The 24,285-nt window shown below is 42.2% G+C and overlaps 1 protein-coding gene across 1 annotated transcript in view; it reads left to right on the top strand.

Annotated features, from left to right (window-relative positions):
• Positions 1-2,314: 2,314 nt before the first annotated feature.
• The window catches only part of LOC126248866 (uncharacterized), a 351,682-nt gene continuing 329,711 nt past the window's right edge, over positions 2,315-24,285 (top strand). Inside the window, exon 1 of the mRNA XM_049950308.1 lies at positions 2,315-2,352. The gene's annotated coding sequence lies outside the window, so the exon portion shown is untranslated. The remainder of the gene's footprint in view (positions 2,353-24,285) is intronic.

Here is a 24,285-nt window from a genome sequence, read left to right as displayed (position 1 = left end):
ACAACTGGATGATTCTCATGTATTGTTCAACTGTTCATCGAGCATTTGGTGTGTGCGCTATTGGGTCATACAGGAGCACCCTGTTCGGCTGTAGTGTAGACTAGTCCAAGTGATGAAGTGCGCAGAGTTTCAACTGTGTAGCCCCTGATTGTTCCGCGCTGCTTATGCAGGATGTCCGTATTGCGATGTTTTCCAGATGCTTCTCGCAGTACAGTATCGATATAACCTACAGATATTCTCAGTGCTGATTGTGGTGCAGTTGTCAGTTACCAAAATGGTTCTGTAGCTGTCTATTCACCAACCTGTTGCCCAAATGAAAGAAAGCCGTTTCTGTGTTGGTGGGCTTTGGTTTCAGTCTTCATCTCCGAAAGTATATTCCCATTATCGCCAGATCAGATGTTGAGATGGCTTACGTTTCTTCAAAATTTCGGTGTCCCACTGCCAGCATCGAGTCATCTAAGTATTCAAACTTATGAGATCTATTTTCAGACATATCTAAGATGTACAGATTGAACAGCAGTGGGCTGAGGGTAGATCCCTGAGGTAGTCCCCCGTTTAGCGGCTTGGAAGGGCTCATCCTGTTGCCCAGTATGACCCCGAATGACCTGCTGACAAGTTTGCTATTAAGTTTTAATGCTTTTCTGCAAGGGATTATTTGAATAAGTTTGTAGAGGAGACCGTGGTCTCGTAACTATATCGTAAGCGATTTAGAGATCTGTCTATAAATGCAGTTAGCGTTCTCAAATTCTTATGATAACCTGCTTCTGTACAGGTCGTGAGTGAGTATTACAGCTGAGATTCTCTTGTAAATGACTCTTTCTAGAAGCTTGTGTATTTAACTAACAAGGGCTATTGGACGATAGGCTTTTGACTCGTAGCTTGATTTTCTTGACTTACGGATAGCGATGACGTTGCACTTTTTCATTCCACTCGAGATTCTCACTGTCATTATGAGATCGGTCAAGAACACCGCTAGTCATTTATTGGTGTATTTACCACGATTCAGAAGGAATTCAGTGTGAATTCCGACAGGCCTTGGCGCACTTCCCAGTTTAGCGTCTTATAGTGCCGTTGTCATTGCCTTGACACTAGATCTGCGCAGTACCAAAACCACAGTTCGGTAGCAGTAAATGGTAGGATTACCGGTATTGTTGGCAGAGAAAATGCTAGCCGATCACTCCGCTTTGTTGTTTGTTTGTTTGGTTGTTTGTTTTGCACACGATCAGAACCGCAAATCATTTTGCGTTAGTTGTGCCATTTTTGCAGAATGTAAATTGCATTTTATAAGTAATAAAAATTAGTTGACCACGTATTTTCTGCGCTTTTATTTAATAAAGCAATTACTTTTGATGAAAGTACAGTTTAAATACACAAACATAGAAGACATATGTATAATTATTGTTGTTATTTTGTACTCAATAGATCTTTCTTCATCATGACAAAAGCAAGAGTTTTCTGTTGTTATTGATAAATGTGAAACTTATTTATGAATAACAGAAACGTGGTTTATGTTAATTCGAAGAAGTGCTGAAGCTATTTTTGATGTATTTTTGTTTTGCATTTTTTTCTTTATTTTACCTTTTGGTTGAGGAAATTGCTTTTTCTAGTACTATACTATAAACTGAATTGTTTACTGCAATTTTACTACAACAGTCTCCTGTTTCATATAACAAATCAACAATTTTTTAGAAAAACCTGAATTAAATACTGACAATTTCAGTTTTGCTATAAATACTAATTATTTTTTATTAAGAGAAAGGGGGAGAGCTAGGTAGAGATATATCCTCACTTAGTTTCTAGACGATTCACCGCTTCCGGTTTATAGGGGAACCTAGTAAGACACTGATTGCTTACGTAAATAAAGCGATCGTTATGGGGTAACGCCCGATAGGTATGCAACACTCCCTACATACATGTAATGTGGGTATGACCTTAACTGACCACTGCCGTAGTCTCCACTTACTTATGGTAGTCTACAGTATCCTAAGGTAGTTTTACAACTATGCTTCACACTAAATGGCGGGGAGAATATAGGCTGCCCGAGGTTAGACGTCTTCAAAGTTTAGAGTTCATCTTTGATCCGGGTGATGTGTATTGTACTAAATGATGGGGATAAAGTGGCTGAGTGGCTGCCCTGGACAGAGGAGGGTGTGACTGTGCTTTGTTGCAGGGGGCTGCCAGGGGTGCGCTGAGGCGGCGGCGAGCGAGGCGTCGTCGCCGCGGCGGCCGTCGGTGACGCTCATGAAGTGGGCGGTGGGCGGCGGCGGCGGCACCAGGCGCAAGGCGTCCGCGCGCCCTGGCTCAGACCCCGACACGCCCACGCCCACGCCCACGCCCACCGCCAGCCGACAGGTGAGCCAGCCCGCAGCAAAGGTGGACACGCTGTTACATGGCGCTAATTACGCCAGTGCAACAGATATTTCGTAGTACGTACCTAATATCAGGAAGGATCCTTTCCAGACTTCCCGTGTAGCAGGTCGACATCCATAAAGTCAACAAGAGAACTAAAGTTGCTTTGAGGGATAAAGTAAATCACGCCATCTCAATGGAATTGTATTTGCAGATGCAGAAATTTGATCACGAAGAGATCTCATCTCTCTCATTACATTGCAATAGTACCGATTGTATGTGCTAACGATGTGATTGCCTAGGATGGACATCAAACCAATTTTCGACATTATTTGTCAACCCTGCGGATAATTAGATTGCTAGAATGTTCCACCATTTTCGGGATATATGCTATAATCGGTAAGCCACCTTATGATATGTGGCAGAGGATGCACCCGCCGTCACTAACGTTTCCAAATTTCCCTGACCCATTCGCGAATCGCTTTCGGAAACAACAGCCGACGGTAACCCTCCGTATGACTAGTAATTCCCAAGGTTTTTCTGTCATAGTCATTTCTCAATATAGGTTTGAGAGAAAGTAATACAGGGAGCAGCCAAACGAAAACGAGACAAATGAAAAATAGTAAGTAAACTGTTTATTATATCAAAATTAATCAAAAATGGCTCTGAGCACTATGCGACTTAACTTCTAAGGTCATCAGTCGCCTAGAACGTAGAACTAATTAAACCTAACTAACCTAAGGACATCACACACATCCATGCCCAAGGCAGGATTCGAACCTGCGACCGCAGCGGTCACGCGGTTCCAGACTGAAGCGCCTTTAACCGCACAGCCACACCGGCCGGCACAAAATTAATCACCTAACTGTTAATACATTTACCTCTTTGTGAGACAAGACAGTCAATGCCTTCGTGGTAAAATGTTTGCGGTTCGCTACTGAACCATGACTGTGCCCAGGCGTACACATCGTCGCCCGAAGCAAATCGATGGCCGCGAATGTCATTCTTCAGAGCTCCAGAAACATGTAAATCGCATGGGGAGAGATCTAGACTGTATGTAGGATTTGTAGGGGCTTAAAAGCGAAACTTCTGTAGTATGGTCGAAACAGCCTTGGCAACATGAGGACCCGCCCATGGACTAAGAGGTACGGTAGGATAAATGTATTAACAGTTTTGGTGACTCCTTTTGAAATAATAAACAGTTTACTTAATTTTTTAATCTGTATACTTTAAATTTTACTGTCCCTTATCTGACTCTTCTTAAATGTACGCCCTCCAAATTTTACGGCGTCTGCCATTCGAGTTTGATGAGCATGTTGGTAGTGTTCTCGAGCACACTTTTCGAACCCTTGATGATACGGGCGCCTTTTCTTCGAACTTCTATATCTCCTCTACTTATTATACCTGTAAGGTACCTGGCTGATGAGCAATATTCAAGTACTGGTCGGAAAAGTGTTTTGTAAACTATTCCTTTCGGTTATGAGTTCCCCCTTAGATCGCTTCTGAAGTCAACTCCTATCTATTTTACAGTTGTCATGTTTTCTACTAATTGATCACCAATAATGGAGTGGAACACAAATGGGCGCTTACGCTTATTTATGCATAGTACGTTGCGTCTATTTACGTTGAGGGTGAACTCCCAGTTCCTGCTCCGAGCATCGGTCCTCTACAGGTCTTCCTCCGTTTCGTTATAGTTTCCTAGCAGCGCAACTTTCCTCAGTACTACGACATCGTCCATAGTCGGTCCTGCGGCGCTTCCAAAGTTATTTAACAGATCATTTATACCTATTGTGATTATTAATCTCCCTTATAACACTTTCTCTTCTCTCCCCAAATTACTTTTACTTCTGACGATTTCGCCCTTCTGCAAAGGCGTGTTGCATTCCATCTGCTATGAAGTATTCATTACAGTGAAAAAATTGTTCAGATGGAGTACCAGGAAACACTACAAACAAGTGGGGAATCGCCACAGATACAGTGCCTTGTTCACGACACACTCCATAGCCTCACGTTCTCTGTACAGAACTCACATCTGGTCATCGTCTCCAAACAATTGGCACCGCAGAGTGCCCCGTCTCTAATGACAGCCATGACGATGGGACGTTAAACATTAATCTTCCTTCCGTCGCAGGCCTCCAAACCGAGCGTCCTGTTTCCTATGCTGTTTCTTCTAATGAACGACTTGACGAGATCAGGGAACTCCCCTCTTGTTCTATGACGTTTTTAAGATCACTCTCGCGTGATGTTATCAGATGTCATATATTACCGTGCCCCAAGGAGCGTAATGAAGGCCGCACTGTTCTGTCAAATAATAATTCCCTCATTAATTCCGCCGTGGTGCTATTCGTTCTGAAAGTTGACATCTCCCGCTATTCTTGTTTGTCTTCACTGATCACAATGATCAAATAACCGTGATTAGCTATTTTCTTGTCAATAATTGACAGTGCAGTACTGGCAGTATAGACGCAGTATAAATGGAAGGGCACTGAATATACACTCCTGGAAATGGAAAAAAGAACACATTGACACCGGTGTGTCAGACCCACCATACTTGCTCCGGACACTGCGAGAGGGCTGTACAAGCAATGATCACACGCACGGCACAGCGGACACACCAGGAACCGCGGTGTTGGCCGTCGAATGGCGCTAGCTGCGCAGCATTTGTGCACCGCCGCCGTCAGTGTCAGCCAGTTTGCCGTGGCATACGGAGCTCCATCGCAGTCTTTAACACTGGTAGCATGCCGCGACAGCGTGGACGTGAACCGTATGTGCAGTTGACGGACTTTGAGCGAGGGCGTATAGTGGGCATGCGGGAGGCCGGGTGGACGTACCGCCGAATTGCTCAACACGTGGGGCGTGAGGTCTCCACAGTACATCGATGTTGTCGCCACTGGTCGGCGGAAGGTGCACGTGCCCGTCGACCTGGGACCGGACCGCAGCGACGCACGGATGCACGCCAAGACCGTAGGATCCTACGCAGTGCCGTAGGGGACCGCACCGCCACTTCCCAGCAAATTAGGGACACTGTTGCTCCTGGGGTATCGGCGAGGACCATTCGCAACCGTCTCCATGAAGCTGGGCTACGGTCCCGCACACCGTTAGGCCGTCTTCCGCTCACGCCCCAACATCGTGCAGCCCGTCCCCAGTGGTGTCGCGACAGGCGTGAATGGAGAGACGAATGGAGACGTGTCGTCTTCAGCGATGAGAGTCGCTTCTGCCTTGGTGCCAATGATGGTCGTATGCGTGTTTGGCGCCGTGCAGGTGAGCGCCACAATCAGGACTGCATACGACCGAGGCACACAGGGCCAACACCCGGCATCATGGTGTGGGGAGCGATCTCCTACACTGGCCGTACACCACTGGTGATCGTCGAGGGGACACTGAATAGTGCACGGTACATCCAAACCGTCATCGAACCCATCGTTCTACCATTCCTAGACCGGCAAGGGAACTTGCTGTTCCAACAGGACAATGCACGTCCGCATGTATCCCGTGCCACCCAACGTGCTCTAGAAGGTGTAAGTCAACTACCCTGGCCAGCAAGATCTCCGGATCTGTCCCCCATTGAGCATGTTTGGGACTGGATGAAGCGTCGTCTCACGCGGTCTGCACGTCCAGCACGAACGCTGGTCCAACTGAGGCGCCAGGTGGAAATGGCATGGCAAGCCGTTCCACAGGACAACATCCAGCATCTCTACGATCGTCTCCATGGGAGAATAGCAGCCTGCATTGCTGCGAAAGGTGGATATACACTGTACTAGTGCCGACATTGTGCTTGCTCTGTTGCCTGTGTCTATGTGCCTGTGGTTCTGTCAATGTGATCATGTGATGTATCTGACCCCAGGAATGTGTCAATAAAGTTTCCCCTTCCTGGGACAATGAATTCACGGTGTTCTTATTTCAATTTCCAGGAGTATATATATATATATATATATATATATATATATATATATATATATATATATATATATTGTCTGAAATATTTAACAAATGGTTTGATTCTGATGAGAGTAACGTTTTGTCCTTAATGGACTGTATATCATTAAAAAAAACTGAATTTCAAAATATTTTGAAATGAGCCTACTCACTTTGTGTTGTTGATTTCCTTAGTGTAGATATTATGTATTATGAAGTCGCTACAGTTTCTGATTTGTTTTGGGGGAAAAGGGATGAGCATTTAAAAGCAAAGTTAGCTACTATGACAATACCACAAAGAGGGTCTACGGTATAGAAATGATTGGCTCATCAAAATTGTGTAGTGTTTTAGCTTCAGTTACATTTGCCTTGAGTATACTTTCCTCAAATGCATTCACGGAGAGAGTATTCTCCATTATGAACATTAAACAGGGATGAGCGAAACAGATGTTCAGTTGATCTAATAAAAAATGAACTGTACACTTATTTCAATTATGATGAAAGTTGCAGTGATTTTTTTATATGACAGTACTGTCTAATGAAAAAAGTTGAGAATTGCACGCTCAACGAAAAGTACTCCTCTTCATTGTGTTCAGTGTATTATGAAGAAAATGCGCAGTAATTAGAATTATTTTAAAAAATGTCACTGTCGATAAATGTGTTCCTACTTTCCCTCACTGAAACCTGGCAACCCTGCCTATAATGCTGCAAAAGTTGAAAATTCGACCAACTTCAACTTAAAAAGCTTCAACAATTGCAGACGAGATTTCTCAAGAGGAGGTTCCAACATTGCTGCACAAGTTGAAAATTCTACCAACTGCAACTTGAAAAGCTTCAACAATTGCAGACGAGTTTTCTCAAGAGGAGTTTCTGACAATGACGCGTACACCATCCTTACAAGGAGAGATCCCTTACAGTGGTATTGACTTTTCGAAAGCATCTATACGGTTACGTAGGTTAAGATCCCAGGCATCACACACTGCAGCCATTCATCCTGGTGGACCCTCATTTGCAAGTAACTGACGCAAAAAAATTTCGGATTTTTTCATGACGCTCAATAGCTTTAAAAAAAGGTGTGTTACATAGCCTTGTGGTATAACGGATAGGATAAGTGCTATACATGCATGGGGTTACAGGTTCAATTCTTGTGAAGTGCATTACTTTTTTTATTTTTAAATGTGTATAGAACTGTCTTTGATCGTCACTTTTATGCAATTAATTGACTGAAACGCAATTTTTTATTTCCATACTTTGTCACATCATTTTAATCAGAACATCGTTTGCTCTTATTTTTCTTCCTAGCATTCGTTCTCCCCTTGAAATCTTCGTTCATGTGTTTTTAATTAATTTTATGTATTAATTTCGATGTAACTTCTTTTATTTTGATAATCCTATTTTCTCGTCCAGGTTATTGCAGTCATAAATCTATTCCTCATTTTGCTTGAATTTCATTTCACTTATAAACCCTACTTTTGTTTAAATCTTCATTATTTTTTCCATAGTGCAATAGGAATTTACGTTTTAAATGTTTCTATGACTATTACTGTGAAAAAAAACTGCACGTCTTGTGACGAAAAAAACATTTTTCACGCCACTGCACAGTCGATATACGAGTAAATATATTATTTCGTCTTCTGAATTTTCCAGTAGCTGATTATTAAAATAGATATGTCTAATTAAATTCACATTCATAAGAATTCCAAGTGGAAAAGGAGTGATATAAAGAAATAATGAAAAAATGAAGTAGTTCATATGGTGATTAAAATGATGCGACAGAAGAAAAGAAATAAAAAATTACATTTAAACCTATTATCAGAAAAATAATGATCGACATCATTTAGATAAATATTTAAAAATAGGTATATTTAATGTACCAAATGAGACTTGAACCCACAATCTCTTACATGTGACACCCTTACCCTATCCATTACATCACGAAACGAGTGTATGTGACATATTTTTTTCAATCGCGCAAAATTCAGAAATTTTTTCGTCGATTACTCGCAAACGAAAACCCACCAGAGTGAATGGCTGCAGGGTGTGATACCTGGGATCTTTACCTACATCACCGTATATTTGGTTTCAAAAAGTCGATGCAACCGCTTGGGACCTCTCCTTGTTAAAAGTTCCTAAACGTCACGGAAGAGTCACTGTTATCTTAATCATAACTACACTATAAGAAAGTACAGTTCCTGCCATCTATGACGGAGAAAAGGAATCACGTTCGCAGCTCGCATAGCTCCATATTGGTCAAACGAAGGACCATCACTAAATTAAATAAGTTACAGAATTATGCAAGTTTACCTTACATAGTTTTTGCGATAAGTGTAACCACCGACCTACAGTGAATCTCATTTATATAGAGAGACAAGTAGGTGCGTTATCAACAAGGAACATTATTTTGCATATAAAAAGTATGGCTAATGCATGTAAAAAGGAAGTTGTATGTTATACAAAACCGCTAAACCAAGTGTCAATATAAATTTTAAGCGAAGGGGGCTAACAAAAGGCTGGTACAGAATTTTAATTATTAAAAGTTGGTGGTGGTCCAATGGCCGCAGGTGTGGCGGCAGTTCATTGTACTTCCCAGCATCCTGGAGACGGGGCTGGCAGCTGGAAGCGAGTTTGCAGGTGTATGAGGGACCGCAGTGCAGGTTTAGGAGTTGTTTTCGTACATGGAGAACGTGTCTGTGGCTTATAAAAGCGATAATTAAAACCTAACTTAAAAATACATGTAAGCTGGTAAGGCGTTACAACTAACGTGTATATTCTAGAGCAAGGCTATAAATTGACGCCAAAGTAGAGTATGAGTAAAATACGTTAATACAGTAAAAGGCACTAGTGCATATTGAATTGAAGCAATTAAGGTATACTCGGAAGGAACCACTTACAAATGGGGACACAGGCCAGTTTTTATGTACACACATCAAAAAAAGTTTTGCATCACCTCGATTCGGAAAGTTTCGGAACCTGTACAGAAAACTGCAATAGAGATCAACATAAACATCATATTTCCGCCCTTTTTATTGCTCATGAAAACCACACATTGCATGTTGTACCTCCACACAGCGAGACCTTCAGAGGTTGTGGGCCAGATTGCTGTACGCACCAGTACCTCTAATACCCAGTAGAACGTCCTCTTGCATTGATGCATGCCTGTATTCGTCGTGGCATACTATCCACAAGTTCATCAAGGCACTGTCAGTCCAGATTGTCCCACTCCTCAACGGCGATTCATCGTAGATCCCTTAGAGTGGTTGGTGGGTCACGTCGTCCATAAACAGCCCTTTTCAATTTATCCCAGGCATGTTCGATAGGGTTCATATCTGGAGAATATGCTGGCCACCCTAGTCGAGCAATGTTGTTATCCTGAAGGAAGTCATTCACAAGATGTGCACGATGGGGGCACGAATTGTCGTCCATGAAGACGAATGCCTCTCCAATATGCTGCCGATATGGTTGCACTATCGGTCTGAGGATGGCATTCAGGTATCGTACAGCCGTTACGGCGCCTTCCATGACCACCAACCGCGTACGTCGGCCCCACATAATGCCACCCCAAAACAGTAGGGAACCTCCATATTGCTGCACTCACTGGACAGTGTGTCTAAGGCGTTCAGCTTGACAGAGTTGCCTCCAAACACGTCTCCATTGTCTGGTTGAAGACATATGCGCTACTCATCGGCGAAGAGAACGTGATGCCAATCCTGAGCGGTCCATTCGGCATGTTGTTGGGCCCATCTGTACCGCGCTGCATGGTGTCATGGTTACAAAGATGTACCTCGCCATGGACGTCGGGAGTGAAGTTGCGCATCGTGCACCCTATTGCGCACAGTTTGAGTTTCGTGGCTGCACGAAAAGAATTATTCAACATGGTGTCGTTGTTGTCAGGGTTCCTCCGAGCCATAATCCGTAGGTAACTGTCATCCAGTGCAGTAGTAGTCCTTGGGCTGCCTGAGCGAAGCATGTCATCGACAGTTCCTGTCTCTCTGTATCTCTTCCATGTCTGAACATCATCGATTTGGTTCACTCCTAGACGTTTGGACACTTCCCTTGTTGATAACCGTTTCTGGTACAAGGTAACAGTGTGGACGCGATCGTACTGCGGTAATGACCTTCTAGGCACGGTTGAACTACAGGCAACACGAGCCGTGTACCTCCTTCCTGGTGGAATGACTGGAACTGGTCGGTTGTCGGACCCCCTCCATCTAATAGGCGCTGCTCATGCATGGTTTTTTTACATCTTTGTGCGGGTTTAGTGACATCTCTGAACAGTCAAAGGGACTGTGTCTGTGATACAATAGCCACAGTCAATGTCTGTCTTCCAGAGTTCTGGGAACTGGGGTGATGCAAAACTTTTTTGATGTGTGGAACATGGAAAGTGTGCCACACAGTTCCGCATTATCCGTTGCTAAAACTAGTATCTATATTAAAATGGGCTAATTTTCATGACTGTATAAGACATGAAAATATAGAGGGGGAGCTGACTAAATTGTACTCCTTTTGAGATTTCATTCATTGTAGCCTAAACAGCCTTTCATGCTCCTCAACATTTCTTCTATTCGATCTTTCCCGCACAACTGACAATACCTTTCTCGCGTTTGATGCAGAAAACAGTGAAAGTTGCGAAATTCAGTTCTTTTTATTTAACTGATGATGGGATTCAGGTATCAGAACTCAGTCTCAAATCATCCAAACAGAAAAAGTGGTGTATTCTTTGGTAGCACGCAAACCATGTTAATATTGTATATCCTTGTGTCTAAGTATGGCAACGGCCTTGCCGTCAGATCACCGAAGTTAAGCGCTGTCAGGCGTGGCCGGCACTTGGATGGGTGACCATCCGGGCCGCCATGCGCTGTTGCCATTTTTCGAGGTGCACTCAGCCTCGTTATGCCAATTGTGGAGCTACTCGACGGAATAGTAGCGGCCCCAGTCAAAGAAAACCATCCTAACGACCAGGAGAGTGGTGTGCTGAACACACACCCCTCCTATCCACATCCTCAGCTGAGGATGACTCGGCGGTCGGTTGGTCCCGATGGGCCACCTGTGGCCTGAAGACGGAGTGTTTGACTGCTTTGTGTCTAAGTGAAGATTTTCATTGACAAATGGAAGGACAGACCTACAGCTGTTGTTTGGCTGTTTTCTACATTGAACATGTTAACACAAGTTGCTGTCCTGTTATCAACGTAACATGCTGGAAATCCATATTCACCCTTTTACAAATGAGTTTCTTTTGCGGTCTCCCTGTAGAGTCGCCAAAACACTTTCTATTCACTGGTGGAGCTGTTGATCCAGATTTCTTCTCCTTTGCTTCGGTTAGCTTTTTTTTCCGTGGGTGCTCCAGCTCACAGGCTCCTTGGCTAGGCCTTCAATGTCGAACGCAAATGTTCTTGCATACGACATACTGAAAGTGGACATAATCTCTTCAAATCGACATGCTTAAACCGAACATCATCTCTTCAAATGTATGAATGTGCTCTTCCAATTCCTTAATGCTGCCATAAATTTTCATATCCCCGTTTGCGTGTTTTCATTTTCAGCATGTCTCTTGGTTTTTTGCTTATGTACATTGCATACACGTTCACATTCATTTTATTCATGATATCCATTTAGATACACTGTTACAGCTTATGCTAATCATCTGTGCCCCACTTTCCACAACACATTTTTGCTGCCATGTCGTAATACAAAATAATTATTGAATTAAACTTTGGATAATGAACGCATTTGAAAATTCACCACATCATTTCGAAATGTTCTGTTGTACTAATAACGCTTAACACTTTTTTTCAAACCTATAGGAGCAAGTTTCTTAAATTGTACTGGTGAATTTGTGAATTTCCCACAAACGAACCACAATGGGTACGGATTCATGAATGCATGAAAACTACGGTTATTTCACGGATATCCATCCAAAAATAATGTTGCCGCTCACTTTATAACAGTATTTCTTTTCGCCACGTATACAAAATATTAGATGAAAACCAGAAGAAAATCAACACTGTCTTTAAGAGATCTTTTACTCAACACACAGATCTCATAGCTGAAAATATGGCACCAAAAAGCACGTAGTTCACCCTGGCCTCACTAAATGTTGGACAGTACAAGATGTACGAATTCTACAGTTGTGATTTAAATTAGCAGCTGGTTCAACATAGGCAACTCTCCCCTAGGTTGCAAACTCTTCCAAGAGGTTTATTTTGCAGGCATTGTCGACAACATGCAAAATTTCCATATTAAGCACAGATGGCGGAGGAAGTGTGTGTTTTTCGGCTTCGGGACGCTCTGCGAAAGTGAACTTGCATTAACTTTCACCGTCTTTGTTGAGCGAGTTTTCACGATAGGGGGTTGTAAATGCCCTCCCTGTCTTCACCTTATTCGTTGCCTTTTCCCTTTTCTCTATGTGGTCGGCATTGTTAAGCGGGTTTTGTCAATGTTAGCGACAGTTGGTGACCGGATGCCCTTCCTAACGCCACTACTCTCCTTTGGACAGAATCTGTATACAAAAAGGTTCAAATGGCTCTAAGCACTATGGGACTTAACATCTGAGGTCATCAGTCCCCTAGACTTAGAACTACTTAACCTAACTAACATTAGGAAATCACACACATCCATGCCAGAGGCAGGATTCGAACCTGCGACCGTAGCAGCAGCGCGGTTCCGGACTGAAGCGCCTAGAACCTATCGGCCACAACGGCTGGCAATCTGTATACCCCCATGTGTCAGCATCTAAAGAAAATTATCATGTTGAAGTGTAAGGACGTTTCATAATATTTGAGTAGAGTATATCTGAAGCAGACGGTAGATATCAACCCGTTGCTATGCTATTTTGTCTAAAACTGACATGGTGAGACCGTGGCTGTGTACAATTAATGTAGGTTAATTCTTACAAAGAAGAAGACAGCAACCAGCCACTATTAGTACTGCTATTTATTTAGGTAAATAGCGCCGTTACCGGTTTCGGATTGGTAAGTTCGTCATAAGACGGCTGTTCACGGACGATAATGTAAAGTGTATCTTGAAAATCATGTAAACAACCGTCTGATGATGAACTTACCAGTCCGAAACCGGTAACGGCGCTATTTACCTAAATAAATAGCAGTATTAATAGTGGCTGGTTGCTGTCTTCTTCTTTGTAAGAATCAACCTCTATCAACCCGCTAGTTGGATTTGGAAAACCACCTAAAAACCACATTCAGACTGGAGAGTTCACCAGCCCTTTTTTTTCCTTCTTCGCTCTATCTATAACCCTTGCATTCGCTTACCTTTAGTTACCTCCTCCACCTGGCTTCTGTGTCTTTTATATTGTTTGTGAAAACATAACAGTTTTCCTGGAAAATGCAAGCAGTTAGCGCTAGAACAGTAAAGGAGGGGAAAATGTTACATTGTTACTAAACCATCGTAAATTTTACTACTTCATATTTTATTCAAAGGAAGCCATAATTTAGAGTTTATGCACTAGTTAATTACAAGGTATCTCACATACAAAATAAGTACAAGATGTCCTGTTTTAAAACCTATACTGACAATACCAGATTGGCGGGAACCGCGAATTGCTACTAATTGTAATCGCAAATTTTGTGAGGGTTTAGTAATCAAGGGTTATCTATTTCATTTGATGTGGCAACTTCTTCTTTTTGTATTGTTTACTTAAATTAAGTTTCTTCTTAATTGTGAATTAAATTATGAATATTTTTGGTTCTGTGGATCTGAAAAAGAAAAGTAATAGAACAGTAAATTCCCTTTTGATGGTTGTATATTTCTTCCTCCTTGAAATATAAAGTAACTTCTTCTTATTCTTAAATTCTTTACGTTTTCTTCCTTCTAAAAACTGAATGTATCCTTCTTTATAAATGCAAATAATTTGATATTTTGTTTAAATCCAATCGATTGTCGTCTATACAAACTGAGGTTGTTGTTTCGTTTTCAGGAAAATTAGAAAAATAAATAAAATAAATTTTTTCTCTCTCGTTGTAGCATATTTTCTTTTTACTACATTTATCCTACTTCGAGATCGTAAGGTGTTCTTAAAATAGAAGTAACACAATGACTAAAAGTATTAATCTTAATTACAAAGTAAAAAGAGAGGATTCAGCAATTTATACACTGGTCGTAACATGACACATTAGAGTTACAATGCTCTTGCGTAGTTTGCAAAATTGTTTTGATAATGGCGTTTCCTCTGCAGTTAATGGTGCAATGTTGTCAGTTTAAAATAAAATTCCGTTAAACTCGGTGTTTCTGTTGTTATCAGGTATTGTAGGAATTGACCCGACAGCCAGATTACCATACTGTTTTTCTGATCGGGGTATCGCTTTTGACCTGATGACAATTTCTTGTATCTTGCTTTACATATTCCGGTGTCGTTCGCAGTAATCATGCAAGTTTTTGTTCAGTTAATTCCCAGATTACGCTTGTGTCATGACATGTGAACTGGTGTATAAGTGTATCCTGTTCATTACACTTGCCACAATTTGATGAAAACGCAAGATGGATAGAGTATAACATTATGCGCACTGGATTGTTTCGTTGACGACATTGTACCATTCCGTCCTAACTCTGGCATAAGCTGTTTGTTGTAAACGTTCTCCCACACCTCAGATCAATTGACATGAGGGTATTTGGTTTCTATTCCGTTAGGACTTGAACATTTCTTAATACACTGTCCAGTCACATTAATGTAACTACCCGTGAAAAGCCTGAATAACCATATTTTGCAGCGCGGACTGCTGCGAGACGTGCAGAAGGATATTCAGAGAGGTTCTGGAAGGTACTGACAGGGATGTGGAACTATGCCGACTCCAGTGCTGACTCCAGCGCTAGGTTGCTCGCCTGAAGATCCGTGGCGCAAACAGCCCGATCGAGGTGCTCCCACAAACCCTCGATTGGGTTTAAATCCGGAGAGGTTGGTGGCCAGGGGAGTACGGTATACTCATCCTTGTGCTCTTCGACCCACGCACGTACACTGAGAGATATGTGACACGTTGCATTGTCCTGCTGGTAGATGCTATAGTGCGAGGAAAAACAAACTTCCAACAGGGATGGACATGCTCTCCTTGTGTTGGTGCATTGTGCCTTCCAGAATGACAAGTTCACTCAAGTAATACAAGGAAAACATTTCCTAGCCCGTAACACTCTCTCCTCTGGCCGGGACCCTTAAGACATTGTTGCAAGGTGTTTTCTTTCAGACATTTCACGCAGTTGGATAATAAAAGTGATTCATCTGGAAAGGCCACCTGTTTGCACTCGGTAGACCTCCAGTTGCGGTATAGGCGTACAAATTTCAGCCGTCGTCTCCGATAAACAGTAGTCAGCATGGGTGCATGGACCGGGCGCCTGCTGCGGAGGTCGCTAAATGGTCAGTGAGGAGACACTGCTGGTGGCCGCTCGGTTCATCTGGGCGGTCAGTTTCTCGACAGTTGCCTGTTTATTCGTCCGTACAAATCTCCGTAGCCGCGCCATTTTGTCACGCACGATATATGTGAGCAACGGCGACACGCGAACAGTTTACAAGCTTAGCCGTTTCGTAAATGCTTCTACCCTTGGCCAAAAAGCCAATGTTCGTCCCCGTTTGGATATCAAACATACAGATTCGTTTCCACATTATGGCACCGACTGCATTGTTTTCCGAGTCCCGCCACCATGCTTTACATACGCTTCACTGCTAGTGTTGCTACCTGCCATCTGTAAGTGATTATTGAACATTGACGTCAACATAGGCGGTGATAACATTAATGGGACTGGAGTGTATGTTCGTAGTATTTCTGTGCGTTGCACATTTCTTCTTACTGGGTTACGTAGCTGATCTTGGCTGTGGCGGTGCTCAGAAAGTTGAGCTTTCAATGTAGTTTGCCAATAGTGACGGGTGTTGCTTGGGTTTCTGGCAGACCTCTTTTAGAAATATACTTATCACACTGGTAGGGCTGAGTTTTGATATTTTAAGGGCGGTGTGTAATAAAATGCTTTGCATTTCGCGTCAACATCTATTAATCCGATCCCACCTTCTTAAAGAGGTACGGTTACTGTTTGGAAAAAAGCATATTTGTGCCATCAGCTGCACAGCTGTATATTTATTCTCTACCAGTTTCGATTATTACAATCATCTCCACAGGAAGATGATCGTAATAATCGAAACGGGTAGAGAATAAACATACAGTTGTACAGCTGATGGCATAAATACGCTTTTCTCAAACTATGTAACAAAGGTAGACAACCAGATACGAAAAACTCTTAATGTCATTGTGCTGTATCTGTATTTTCTAGCACCACAATTCTTAATTCCTCGTCTCTGAGTAACGTAGCATTTAATTTTCAGTGTCATTTTTCAAAGGAAGTTGTTTGCTTCCGTAAATTGATTCTGGTAATATACGCACAATGATCAGAAAAATTTACATGCTAGATTTCTGACGTAGTGACGTTATATACTAAGACTTGTGCGACGTAAATCCGTTCTGTTCTGCTCGCCGAATGAATAGTGACTTAGGTGTGAATTACTGAGTCTGCTTTTGTTACCTCCCACGTTTCAATCATATTTCAATTTCTAACCATGTATTCGAGTTCTAGGCATCTGTTTAAATTTGACTTTAGGTCTTCTTTGCTAGTAAAAGAATTAAAATCACCACAAAATTCTGCTCTACTCCAGGTCGCTGGTAAAACAAACATAATATCCTGTTTGAAAAAGTCGGCCCTCGCCTCTCTACGACTGCTTGTAGACGGAGCATACACAATTAGAAAGATGGTGTCTTCTATTTGTGCTGATATTCCTCTACTGCTTAATAGCTTCCCAGTTTCTGCTACTTGAATGCCTTCTTTTGTTAATATCGAAGCACGCGCACTTTCGGATCTGTTGAAAATTGCGTTTCATTCTGCAGTTTCATCTAGACTGTTGGTTTCGACTTCCTGCAGCAATGCTTCAGCTGGAAATTATGTGATATTCTGTTGATATTTGAAGTACACTTTTTATAATTGTGAGAGGTCATAAATGTCTTTTGTGGATCTGAATTAATGTATCCGGTGTTTATATTTGTTGTTCCTGGTATTGTAATTGGTTTGGACTGAAACAGAGGCTAGGATTTGCCTCTCTTTTCCACATTTCCGCTTGGCTCTACTTTACCCCACAATCCCACCCTTTGTTTCCTCCCTTACGATTGTCTGCAGACAGTTAATAACGTCCAGAATGGGGGATCGCTTCTGAGTCTGACATTTTTATAGATTCAATCTCGCTTTCCCCTACTGAAATTTTTGCGGACTTTTTGTTTACATCGATTCGCCCTCCTTCGTTACTAATAGCAGAAATTTATTGTTTCTGATGGTGAATCCCCTGATGCTTCCGCTGGATATATCATCTATCCTCAAAAATTCGTTTGGGGACGGACGGGGGGGGGGGTGTATGGAGACCCCCCCAATAATTAAGAAAATTATTAGTTATATTATATTGTGTAAAATCCCAAAATTATGTTGAAATTTTTTATTTTCCTTGTTTGACGATAGTTACCTTTTAAAATACATTCAGTAATGAGTTAAAACAAATAATTAATACGGTAGTATGCAGGTTAACTGAAAACGAGTGGTGTAAATCATGATAGTGTTACGGTGCTGCGGGCACACTTAGAATTTGTCTCAGTGCGCGAACCTTCGGATGAAGTCTGGCGTCGACGGGCCAGCGCTGCGGCCGCGGTGACATCAAAGGACTGGAACAGAAGCACCTGGAACCCTCCGCCTCGCGTCGCCTTGACGCTTCCAGGCGTTACAACGCCGCGGCTGTCGCAGTCATTCAGTGTGGATAGTTTCATTCAGTGCATGCTGCAGACGTGTTTAGTGTTCCGACTTTAGTGTCTAGTGGACTATTTTATATGACTATATTTTATTCGTTTACTTTAGTCTCTTAATGTATTGTGAATTAAGTTTGCAATGGATAAATCTGTTACAAAAAAGGCGCGCTTGGAAGTTGAGGATACTGTAACTCAACCTCCAACAATTATTGTGTCGTCAATTACTTCGTCGTCTTCAGGCGAGAACTGTTCACAGTCGAAATCTGGACAACCCGGTAGGGGAACATCATTTCAGAAGACTTGGTTGATCAAATATACATGGCTAGAATATGAAGCATCTACCGAAAAATGTTACTGCAAAACCTGCAAAGAGGCAGATGCTAAAAATCTATTACAAATTTCTTCAAAAAAAGAAGATGCATTTACTTCCGTAGGGTTTTCTAACTGGAAAAGGGCTTTGGAAAAAATCTGTCTTCATGAAAGTACGTTTATGCATAAAGAAGGTGTTCTGAAACTAAATTCTATCACTAACCGAAGTGTGGCCTCCCAATTGAATGAGCAGTTAGATAGTGATATGAAGAAAGGCCGTTTTGCTCTTGAGACAATTTTTACTACCGTGTAATTTCTATGCCGACAAAGACTAGCAATTAGAGGGCACGAAGATGTAAACTCAATTTTTTTTCAATTGTTGGAACTTAGAAAGAATAACATACCTGAGTTTAAAGATTGGTTAGGGCTTTCGAGGTTTAGGTGGATGTCCCACGATATTCAAAACGAGATCATTGACCTACAAGGGAAGTCTGTGTTGAGACATTTTTCTATTATGGTTCAGGAAATAAGTAATTCTTTGAGTCATGAACAAGTGTCATTTTGTATTCATACTGTTGATGATTCCTTAATCCCTCAACACTGAATCACAATCTCTGTTTAGTATTTTAAAAGACGTTTTTGCTCGTCTTGATTTTTCAATGGATAACTTAAGAGGATAGTGCTATGATGGCGTCTCGAATATGAGAGGTAAGTTCAAAGGACTAAAAAAGTTAGTTTTGGATGTACAACCAAAAACACGTTCTATGCGCTGCACTGCTCACAGTTTAGACTTGGCAGTTGTAGACAGTCTCCGCCATATTACGTCTATGAGGGATATTATGGCTTCAGCCAAGGACTTAATAAACACCGTAAGGAAATTCAACAAAAGAATGGGACTTTTCAGAAGCATACGCAGTGAGAGCATCAAGGACCAAGCTGGTCTACGACCCCTTTGCTCAACTCCATGGACTATGCGAGCTTCTAGTATCTTGAGAATATTGAAAAACTTTGAAGAACTTCTAGAGTTTTTTTGAAACATTTTCTGCAGAGGACGAAACAGAGGCAGGTTACAAATGTGCAGGCTACCTTGAGTTAATGTTACAATTCAAGAGTTCTTTATTTTAACGTCTTTATTGCCATGCAGTGAACCCAGTAGAGAAGGCAATGAAAAAATTCAATGTCCTCATCTATGTGTTGCTGATCTGGAAAAAATATGAGGGCTTTATTTGTATATTGAATGGAAGGCGTGATAGTTTTGGACACTTTTGGGAATTGTGTTTAAAAGAAAAACCTTCACAAGTTGATGATCTTACGCTTCCTCGGAATCGAAATATACCAAAGAAGTATGCAAAATGCCAAGTCAGCTCACTACACACTTTCAAAACCCCAAAGGAATACTACAAAGCTGTTTACAGTGAAGTTTGTGAAACGGTGCAATCTTGCATTACTGAGCGGTTTGCTTCAACTGGCCTCACACAGGTCATTGCAGTTGAACAAGATTGCTTTCTTTTAGTAAACGAGCCGGCCGGTGTGGCCCTGCGGTTCTAGGCGCTTCAGTCTGGAACCGCGTGACCGCTACGGTCGCAGGTTCGAATCCTGCCTCGGGCATGGATGTGTGTGATGTGTGTGATGTTCTTAGGTTAGTTAGGTTTAAGTAGTTCTAAGTTCTAGGGGACTGATGACCACAGATGTTAAGTCCCATAGTGCTCAGAGCCATTTGAACCATTTTTTTTTAGTAAACAGAGGTGAAACAAATTTGGAAAAATCGACTAGGTTTTTCGAAAATGTCCTAGATATTGAGAGACTGCGCTTAAACTTGAATATGTTAGCCGATATCGCTAATAAAAAGCAACTGGTCTTAAAAAACATGCGTTCTGTAACAAAGTACATTACACAAGAGCCTGCAGTTAGAGAAATTTTCTGTGAAGCAGTGAAGTGCATTAAGCTTCTCCAAGTAGTTCCAATCACGACAGCAACAGCAGAACGGTCATTTAGCGCCCTTAGATGTCTGAAGTTATGTCTCCGATCAACAATGGTACAGAAGCGATTGAACAACTTGGCTGCTTTTCATGCCCACCGAGATGTTTTGGATGAGTTGGCTATCCAACCAGTCATCAACGACTTCATATTCAGTAATCCAGTCAGACGGTCGGCATTTGCACCTTTCTAAAGACACTCTACCCCCAATAATGATATTTGGAGCAATATTGGTTCAAATGGTTCAAATGGCTCTGAGCACTATGCGACTTAACTTCTGAGGTCATCAGTCGCCTAGAACTTAGAACTAATTAAACCTAACTAACCTAAGGACATCGCACACATCCATGCCCGAGGCAGGATTCGAACATGCGACCGTAGCGATCGCTCGGTTCCAGACTGTACCGCCTGGAGCAATATTAAAAATCTTTATAAAACAGAGAATTGCATACATAATGTTAAATTTTCAGTTTCGAAATATTAGTACTAGTTTAGTACTGTATTACTATAGTACTGTATTAGTTATTTTCAAATACTTAAATATTTTTAGGGTGTAAGACCCAATTAAAACCCGCTATTTACATACTTTTTGACTGAAAGTGTTAGGCATACTATATTAACTTTATTAACTGTATTAGTTGGGTTGGGTTGTTTGGGGAAGGAGACCAGACAGCGAGGTCATCGGTCTCATTGGATTAGGGAAGGACGGAGAAGGAAGTCGGCCGTGTCCTTTCAAAGGAACCATCCCGGCATTTGCCTGGAGCTATTTAGGGAAATCACGGAAAACCTAAATCAGGATGGCCGGACGCGGGATTGAACCGTCGTCCTCCCGAATGCGAGTCCAGTGTGCTAGCCACTGCGCCACCTCGCTCGGTAAACTGTATTAAAGCATTACCTTTGAAATATTGTTTTTATTTAATGAACCCTGAGCCTTATTCAAAGTAAGCTTAAATTAGCTCTTTCACTTATTAATCAAAGTGCTATTACTGTGCGACAGCAATATTTTATGTTTTATTTTTTTAATGATAGTTTAGGATTTATTTAAATATAATTTCAGTCTTTTCAGAGCTATGTATTCACTGCTCTGTAATAGTCTATAAGCATAATTATTACTGTAAATTAAATTAGCTTTTTCCGAAAATAGCGTGCGTGTTTATGTTTTGTTTCTTTTTTCAAAGCCAAAACATGTGTCAGGCTTGTCGAGTTTCCCGGAGTGTCGAGTCATCGAGAGTCCAGTTTTCGGGGTTCTAATGTTGATCATATGACTCTAAAATGCTTAAAATTCTTTAAAACTCACTATTTTTCATCTAAAATTTAGTCCGCCTACGTAGCGCAGCGGTAGCGATACCGCCTAACACGCGAGGGAGCCCGCGTTCGATTCCCGGCAGGGGACTGGGTGTTGTGTGTCCTTCATCATCATTGACACGCAAGTCCCCGATGTGGCGTCAATTAAAAAGACTTGCAATACGGCGGCCGAACCCCGAAGGGGATATCCAGGTCAATAAATGCCATACGATCATTTCGTTTCTAAAATTTAAAAAAGTTCCCGGGGCAAACCCCCAGTATGACCCTCCCCCCTCCCCAGTATTTTTTATAAGTCGGCACACCTATCTATTTAGTTTAAAGACTTGGCTCCGGAACACTGCCCATCGCATCACGATGAACGACCATCATCGTTGACACTTCTGTGTTGGTGTTGTAAACTGTCCGACCGCGATTGCAGTGTCTCTTGGTGGGTTTGATTTTTTACCATATGTTGCCTCGACATTACTAACGTATCACCCATGCTATCATCTTTAGCTAGACTAACGGCATGGGCCTGAATGTCAGATAATGGGTCAGTATTAACCGTTCCTAAATCGGTCTGTCTGTTTCCACGTGAGCCTAAAGGCTGAGATACAGTTTCATTTGGAACATCACTACCATGTTCAGGCTTATTGTTTACAGTCTCGGGGTAATTAACAACAACTGAATTACTTTCAGCTGATGTCGTTCTGATTGCAACCATTTCACTACTTATTGCTGCTACGAGGTCAGAAAATAAAGGTTTACGTTTAGTTTCCTTTAATTTACGTCTTTGGTCACAATCTTTTTTTGTTTAACAGATTACCGGTTTCGGTCTTTAATGACCATCATCAGATCTGTTTCTTAAAAACAGCCATTGTGGCTTCGTCAAATGTTAAATGCGGAATCAGCACCAGCACCGTCAAATACATATAAATCACATCACATGGCTTTGTTTTTATGAAACAGATCTGATGATGGTCATTAAAGACCGAAACCGGTAATCTGTTAAACAAAAAAGATTGTGACCATAGAAGTAAATTAAAAGAAACTTATTACATATACAGGGCACTGTGTTTTTTCGCGACGATGTCGCAGCTTGTGATAGGTTTACGTTTAGTTAAGTTGAGTTCAAGATGGAATTTTCGTCTGGGACAGTTTAACGTGATCTTTTTGATTACATTTGAAGCATGCTGGTAGTTGCCCCATGCACGCAATGCGTGCTTAATAGCCCCAGATACTCAGTACACACGGACTAGGGGTCTTTAACTTCCATTTTGATAGATCTTGTTCCATCTGGGACGGGGAACGGATAAAAATCTGCCCAGGCCTCGTTCCGGACTGCAAGAACGTTTCCATAAGGCTGCAATTTGAGTTTTATTACTTCGTTTGGATGTTAAAGACACGCACATTTTTCAGGTTGCCTTCGGCTGGACTAACGATAAACTTAGTTTCTTAACTCAAAGTGAGCACTACAAACGGTTTACGCACTCGCACACTACGTTAGAACCAGTTTTTAAATACTAGATTGACTCGTTAGTGATAAGTTGTGCACTGCCTACTTGATCTCTTGTTAGTTTCAAAAAAATGGTTCAAATGGCTCTGAGCACTATGGAACTTAACATCTGAGGTCATCAGTCCCCTAGAACTTCGAACTAGTTAAACCTGACTATCCTAAGGACATCACACACATCCATGCCCGAGGCAGGATTCGAACCTGCGACCGTAGCGGTCGCGCGGTTCCAGACTGAAGCGCCTAGAACCGATTTTTTTTTTTTAATCTCATTTTGTTCGCTGTTGTTCGTTACGTCTGCTCGAGGCGGACATCGTAAGACATCCGTTTAAGTTCGTTGATGATCGATTAACTCAGTTTTTTTTTTTTATTACAGATGGCACGTTACCCTCTGACCGAACACGCTGAGCTACCGTGCCGGCTACTCGGCCACAACGACCGGCGCTTGTTAGTTGCATGGAGGTAGTTAGCCATGTCTTATTCTGAGAGCAGTTGGCCGCTCGTTGTCCTTCCCGAATTCCAGTTTCAGGGTATTCTTTCTGGGACTAGGTTTCTATTGCTGTTTGTATTTTACGCTTTTGAAACACTTAGGACAGTGTAAAGACTACCATTTTCCGCGTAGCGCAGCCGAGTAATAGCCACATTGGGCGACCTGCGCGCCGGATGGGGATGAAATGATGATGGAGACAACACAACACCCAGTCCCTGAGCGGAGACTATCCCCGACCCAGCCGGGAATCGAACCCGGGCCCGTAGGACGGCAATCCGTCACGCTGACCACTCAGCTATCGGAACGGACGCGTTTATTTATGCAACTGTGTGAGTTGTTTTGGGACCCATCTTGCACGAACTTTATGAAACCCAAGTCTTTTGTGGATGATTTCGTAGGCAGAACTGTGACTAATTTGCAGACGATGTGCCACTTCGTCTGCCTAAGAGAATCATTTCACGTGAACGCTCAATGGTTTCTTCATTTGTGGCGGTAAACGGTCGTCCGGCTCCCTCATCGTGCGTACCCTCGTGCGACCATTTCGGAATTTTTCAGTTCATTCGTAGACACTCCGTTGTGGCAGGACACTGTTCCCGTACTATACCGAAAGTCTTTGATGAATTTCGGCCCCTGATACGCCTTCCGACCACAAAAAGCGGATCACTGAACGTTGCTCT

Source organism: Schistocerca nitens, chromosome 3 (genome assembly GCF_023898315.1).
Source record: "Schistocerca nitens isolate TAMUIC-IGC-003100 chromosome 3, iqSchNite1.1, whole genome shotgun sequence".
Classification (NCBI taxonomy): Eukaryota; Metazoa; Arthropoda; class Insecta; order Orthoptera; family Acrididae; genus Schistocerca; species Schistocerca nitens.
This window is presented reverse-complemented; position numbering and strand designations above follow the sequence as displayed.